The sequence below is a fragment of the Ailuropoda melanoleuca genome, chromosome 11 (genome assembly GCF_002007445.2).
Source record: "Ailuropoda melanoleuca isolate Jingjing chromosome 11, ASM200744v2, whole genome shotgun sequence".
Classification (NCBI taxonomy): Eukaryota; Metazoa; Chordata; class Mammalia; order Carnivora; family Ursidae; genus Ailuropoda; species Ailuropoda melanoleuca.
The window spans coordinates 26,550,318-26,557,725 of record NC_048228.1 but is presented as its reverse complement, the minus strand read 5'-3'; positions in this window follow the sequence as shown (position 1 = coordinate 26,557,725).

Genomic DNA, 7,408 nt, shown 5'->3' with positions numbered 1-7,408 from the left:
ATAGGGATGTGGACACAATGGGAGCCTTCCCATAGCATCCCATATACGCAGAGGCTCTTCCTTCCAAAGGAATTTGACCCTGCCCTGATAATACCTTGTGTAGACTTTATCAATACTTCCAATTCATTGTACTGGGATTTAAAGTTTCATAGTTAGAAAGAAAGACTAAAACAGGATGGATTTCTAAGTAGTGGCTCTCCCATTTTACTATCCTGCCTTGAACAAGTTACTGAATATCTCTCATCCTATTTTTTTCCACCTCTTAATCCCCTTCACCTATTTTGCAGATTCCCCCACCTACCTCCTCTCTGTCAACCACCAGTTTATTTTCTGTATTTAAGACTCTGTTTTTCTGTTTATTTATTTATTTATTTTTAGATTTCACATATAAGTGGAATCCTATGGTATTTGTCTTTCTCTGTCTGACTTATTTCACTTAGTATAATACCCTATAGGTCCATCTATATCATTGCAAATGACAATATCTCATTCTTTTCTGTGACTAATATTCCATTACACACACACACACACACACACACACACACACACACACACCCCACATCTTCTTTATCTATATTCATCTACTGATAGATACTTGGCTGCTTACATATATTGTCTATTGTCAATAATGCAACAAACACAGGGTGCATTTATCTTTTTGAATTAATGTTTTCATTTTCTTTGGATATATACCCATATTGGAATTACTGAATCATCTGATATTTCTATGTTTTAATTTTTTGAGTAATCTTCATACTGTTTTCCATAGTGGTTGTACCAACAATTCTTCTCATTCTCACCAGCACTTGTTACTTCTTGTCTTCTTGGTACTAGCCATTTTGAAGTGACACTTCAGTGTGGTTTTGATTTGTGTCTCACTCTAATTTTTTTATCTACAAATAAGGATAAACTATTTCCAATATATGAATTTTCAAAAGGATAATAAAATCAGAGAACTTTAGAATAATCCTTTGTACATATAGGCACTTAGAAAACTTTGCCTCTTTTTCTCCTCCCTTCTCCTTGTGTATCAATCTTGCTCAATGTACTATGGTCTTTTCAGAGCAGAGACCATAAAATATCACATGCACATCTCTAGACAAAATGCTTAACACATAGTTGCCACTTAATGACCTAAAATGATTGGAAGACATTGAGAAATATTTTGTTTGCAATTCTAAGATGTGTTGTAAGCTTTGGGTTTCACAACATATGTTTACTGTTTTTTTTTTTTTAATATGCATTTTTTTTTAACATGTTATAGTCAGCCTCCTAGGCTCACTAGAAGAGGGCTTTTCTGGCTTTCTTTAGATCTCAGGCCAAGAGAATTAGAACACCCCATAAAATAACAGGCTTTTTGGACAAAGGGCATGCTTCTGCTAATTGGTTGATTTTGCATTTCACAAATAATTTTATATGTTTATTAATTTATATTACATCATTCATTCACTAAATAAATATCCATTAACGTCTATACTATCCTAGTTATTAAATATAAACAGTACAAATATCTATATTTTTATAGTCAATATAGTATGTATAGCTTATAACTATATTTTTATAATTTAGTGACATGAGACAAATGTATAAACAAATTAAATTAAAATTGAGTGTGATAACTCCCCCAACATATATGAAAAAGGATTATGAGCACAAAGAGGACATGGTAACATGCTAAAACTGTTTCACTTCCGTTACTGAAAGTGACATTTTTTAGCCACAATTACATTCCATTTTCTTTCCCCTCCCACAATATTTTTCAGGAAACTTTTGATTTTTAAAATAACTTATATTTAAGATTTTTTGTTTCTTTTTGCTCTCTTTTTAAAAACATTAAATTTTAAAGGAAACTTTGACTTTTATGAACTCACTAAATGCTTCTATTTTTTTTCCACATTAAGTACAGAAAGGCACTATAAAGAGGCTGTCTTCACCTTTACTTTCAAATACATGAAATGAAAAATGTCTGTGTCCCTTAAGAAGCTGTTTTGTTTAACCAGCATAAATACGTTAGCCAGGCATTTATCTTAGAGTTCATTTGTCCTCCTCAGACTAATATGCTTACGTCCATACTGACTTCTGTTTATCAGTTTCACAACTGGTCAACTGTTTCCATTACATATGTTTTGATTATATACTCTGCATAGCAACCTACCCCAAAATGTAGTGACCTAACATTCCCTCACCGTTCTGTAAGTTGACTGGACTCAGCTGGGTGGTTTATCTGTTCCACATGATGTCAACTAGGTCTGTAGTCATCTGAGGGCTTGCCTGGGCTACAACATCCAAAGTGGCTCCCTCACACGGCTGGCAGCTCTTGCGAGCTGTTGGCAGACGGAACTACTAGCAAGCAGGTCTCCTAAATTTTCGTCCATAGGATCTCTCTACGTGGCTAGTTACTCAGAAAGTGAATTATTTCAAGATAAAGAAGCAGAAGTTGATGGTCTCTTAACGCCTCTTCTTGGTTGCACTCTTGTTGATCAAAGGCCAGCCCAGGTACAAAGAAAGGAGAAACAAATGCTCCTTTTGATAGGAAATTGACGTGAAATGTGGTTCATAAAGAGGAGAAATTGGTGGTCATCTTTCAAGATTGACTATAAAATATAAATATTACTTAACTTCTTTCTTCTTCACAAATGATTCCCTTCTCCACTTTACTTCTGTACATTTTCCTTCAACATAAGGATTTAAAAGCAGTGATCTCTTTCTCTGTGCTAACCTAAACTTAAGTTGACTGTGTTTGGTTTTTATCTTTGATGAATGTATCATATGATACTGAAGACTTTATATTATCTGTTAGACATTTCGTTCTAATCACTAACTCCTTCTTTTTCTCTTTGGAATTAAAGAGAAGCTCTCAGACCTGAAATATGCCCAAGGCTGGAATGGGGCAGTTAGGAAGTGGGTAGTGAAATTTTCTTGCAAATATTACTTTTCTCTTTCAGTTCATAATATATTTTGAACTCTCAAAAATAAATAAAAAATCATTTATTACATGTCTATCATAGTCTTAATTTTATAAACAAATATCCGAACTACCAAAATATTTAGCTAAGTAAAACAATTACATGCAATATTAATGCACAGGGATTGGGGGGAAGGAATATGTTCTGGATGTCCCTTATCTTGCATTGTTTACAAAAGAATACTGATAAAGACTCAAGGTAACTCAAGCATGAACTTCATTGGAGTAATCCGGAAAACAAGATTCATAAAAAATTCTACCATGATAATCAGTTAAAATAATTTAAAAAGGAAAGAACATATTTCATATTTTATAGGAAGAAAGACATTATTTTCATAGAGAAACATCTTTCCATAGAGAAGCTTTCTGAAGCCTGAGAATCTCTGGGAGGTGAGAATATGCAATATTCCAGATTAGAACTAAAGATTTCAGGATGGAGGATGACCTCATATGGCCTTATTGTCAAGTAATATGTAAAAACAAATCTTACAACTACAAATTCACATTAATCATGGGAAATTTTAACAAATGAAATTATACATTACTGATGGATCTCTTTGGAAAACTTGTTGAATTTTCATGCCATTTTTTCATTTATTAGACAGCAGCATATTGGGTCATTAATTGTAATACAACAAGTAGCATTTCTATTGTGTAAGTTCTTCCATGGGTAAATTAGACCTGAATATTCTTTAAATGGAAAATATTCTATGTTAGCATATTGATGCAACATGGTGTGTGTTGAACTCAACATATTAACATTACTAGAGTAGTAATTATGCTTACAATTTTGTTACAAGTAGATAAGAAAATGTATATTATTTTTTGTTTTTAGACATGCAACCCATGTAATAAGACAGTGTTGATGGTAACTACGGACTACTCAGCATTGATTTCTTGTTGGCTTCAAGGAGGAGAATCTAGAAGGAGCTCAAAACTGAAACCCAGGAGATAAGAAGGCAGTACTATGAAAGGAAAGAACTTGATTTGATAAGACTGGTCATTCAGCATTTGCTGTTACTAGACCATTTCAGTAGAGAGATTATGCTATTGGTGAGAACCAGTATGGCATAATAATTAAGAGCACTGGATCTGAAGTAAGACTGCCAAATTATTTACTAACTCTTAATGCTTCTTTGAATGTAAGATGGCAATGAATATAGTGCTTATCTCATATTGTATATAATATAAAGTATATCAGCAAATATTGCTAAAATATTTGGGCTTTTAAAATAGCAATTGTAGAAACATAAATGGTTCTATATAACATATCATTTAAAAAAATTTAAAAAATCTTGAAAGAAGCTGGGGGTGGTAGTGGGGGGGGATATTTCCTACAGGGGACAAGGATAAGAAATATAGTAAATCTCTTTAGAAACCATGCAAGCAAAAAGGGAAGTGGAGTGAAAAAATTTAAGTATTGAAAGAAAAATTAACCAACCTAAAATTCTATATCCAGTAAAATTATTCTACAAAAGTGAAGTGAAATAACAACATTCTCAGAGGGAAATCTGAGGGAATTCTTCTCTGACAGAAGAATAGTGCTTATCTCATATTGTATGAGAAACAGGGAATTGACATGTACTGGAAGATATGTTAAAAAATGTTCTTCAAGAGAAAGAAAATGATACAGACAATAATCTCAACTCTACATAAAGAAAGGATGAATGTCAGAGAAGGAAGAAATTAAAGGTAAAATAATGTTTTTATTTTTGTTATTTGTAACTGATTTATAAAAAATCTTTGTTAAAGTAAGAATAATAATATAACAACAGGGGCGCCTGGGTGGCACAGCGGTTAGGCGTCTGCCTTCAACTCAGGGCGTGATCCCGGCGTTATGGGATCGAGCCCCACATCAGGCTCCTCCGCTATGAGTCTGCTTCTTCCTCTCCCACTCCCCCTGCTTGTGTTCCCTCTCTCGCTGGCTGTCTCTATCTCTGTCGAATAAATAAATAAACTCTTTAAAAATAATAATAATATAACAACAATTTGGACAATTATAGCCTATGAATAAATAAAATTAATGGCCACAATGTTACAAGGAATGAGAGGTATAGTGTAAGTTATTACACTATACTTGAAGCCATACAATGCTATTTGGAGGTGGAATTAAGTTGGTTAAAAACCAATTGCAATTGGTTACAAACTCTGTGGCAACCACTCAAAAATTCTAAAAGAAGTACAATAGATATGCTCATAGGGGAGAGAAAATAAAATCATATAAAAGCTCAATTAAGATTAAAAGGCAGAAAAAAAGAGAAAAAAAGAATGAAGGCAACAAATAAAAAGTAGTTCCAATCATGACAAATATTCACCCAGTTGTATTAATGTTACTTTAAATGTTGATGGCCTAAGAACACCAATTAAAAGAGAGAGATTGTCAGAATATATGTAAAAAGCATGGAAACCCATCTGTATATTGTTACTGGAAACACACTTTAAGTATAAGAACCCATATGAGTTCAAGGTAAAGGGCTAAGAATAATATATCATGCTAACACTAATCAAAAGGAAGTTGGTGTCTCTATTTCAGACAAAGCAGATCTTAGGACAAGGATAATAATCAGGGATAGAGAGGAGCACTACATAATGATAAATAGGTCAATCTCTGACAAGACATAACAATCTTTAATGTGAATGCACCTAACAACAGAACATCAAAATACATGAGGGAAAACAAATAGAACTGAAAGGAGAAATAGACAAATCCACTGTTAGAGTTGGAGACTTCAACACCCCTCTTTCAGTAAGATAGATCCCGCAGGCAGAAAATCAATAAGGATACAGTTGATTTGAACAGCACTATCAGTCGACTTGATCCAACTGACATTATAGAATATTCCACTCAACACGAGCAGAATACACATTTTTGTCAAGCACATATGGAACGTCATTAAGACGGACCATATTTCTAGGCCATGAAATACACCTTCATAAATTTAAAAGAATAAAAATTGTACAAAATATGTTCTCAGATGACAATAAAATTATATTATAAATCCATAATAAGAAAAACATCAAGTATTCTGAGATTAAACATACTACTAAATAACAAATTGGTCAGAAATAAGTCTCTAGAGGCATTAAATATATTTTGAACTAAATGAAAATACAACTTATCAAAATTTGTGGGATTCAGTTAAAGCATGTTTAAAGGGAAATTTATAGCGTGAAATGCATGTATCAGAAAATCAGAATGGTCTAAAGTCAATAATATATGCTTCCACCTTAGGAAACCAGGGAAAGAGAGAAATTTAGCCTAAGGCAAGCAGAAGAGAAGAAACAATAAATAAAAACAGAAACTGGGATGCTTGGGTGACTCAGTCATTAAGCATCTGCCTTCAGTTCAGGTCATGATCCCAGGGTCCTGGGATCAAGCCCCACATCAGGCTCCCTGCCCAGTGGGAAGCCTGCTTCTCCCTCTCCCACTCCCCCAGCTTGTGTTCCCTCTCTCGCTGTCTCTCTCTCTCTGTCAAATAAATAAATAAAATCTTAAAATAAAAAATAAAAAAAGAAACTATTGAATATAAAAGGAAACATTAGATAAAACCAATGAACCCAAAATCTGATTCTTTGAAAAGATTAATAAAGCTGATAAAACTCTAACCAGGCTAACCAAGAAGGTGGGGGGTGGGAAGAAGATGCACAGTATCAATATTAAAAGTGAAAAAGAAGTCATCACTATTGATCTCATGGACAATAAAGGCATAACAAAGGAATACTATGAAATGTGTGTATGAAAAATTCTATGCACACAAATTTAATAATGAAATGAACAAATTCCTTGCAAGACACACTACCAAAACCCACATAAGGAGAAACAAATGAGTATTTCTATGCCTATTAAATAAACTGAATAGATAATTGCCTTTCAAAAAAAAAAAACCACACCTGTCCTAGATTATTTCAGTGGCGAATTCTAATAAACATTTAAGGGAAAAAAATGATACCAATTCTCAACAATCTTTTCAAGAAAAGAGAGAGTGAACATTTCTTAAATCATTCTATGAGGCCAACATTTGCCCAATGCTAAAACTAGATAAAGACATCACAAGAAGGGAAAACTATGTATCAATATCTCTCATGAACATAGACGCCAAAATCCTTAGCAAAATATTAGAAAACTAAATCCAATAATGTATAAAAATAATTATATACCATGACAAAATGGGATTTATTTCAGGTATGTAAGGATAGTTAAACATTAAAAAATCAATCAGCACAATCCACTACACCAATAGGCTTAAGAAGAAAAATCATATGATTACATTAATTGTTGCAGAAAAATCATTTGACAAAATCTAACACCAATTCATGAAAAACACCCTCACCAAACTGGAAATAGAGGGGAGCTTCCTTAATTTGATAAAGAACATTTACAGAAATACTAGCATCATACTTATGGTTGAGATCTAGATGCCTTCCCCCTGAGATCAGGAATAA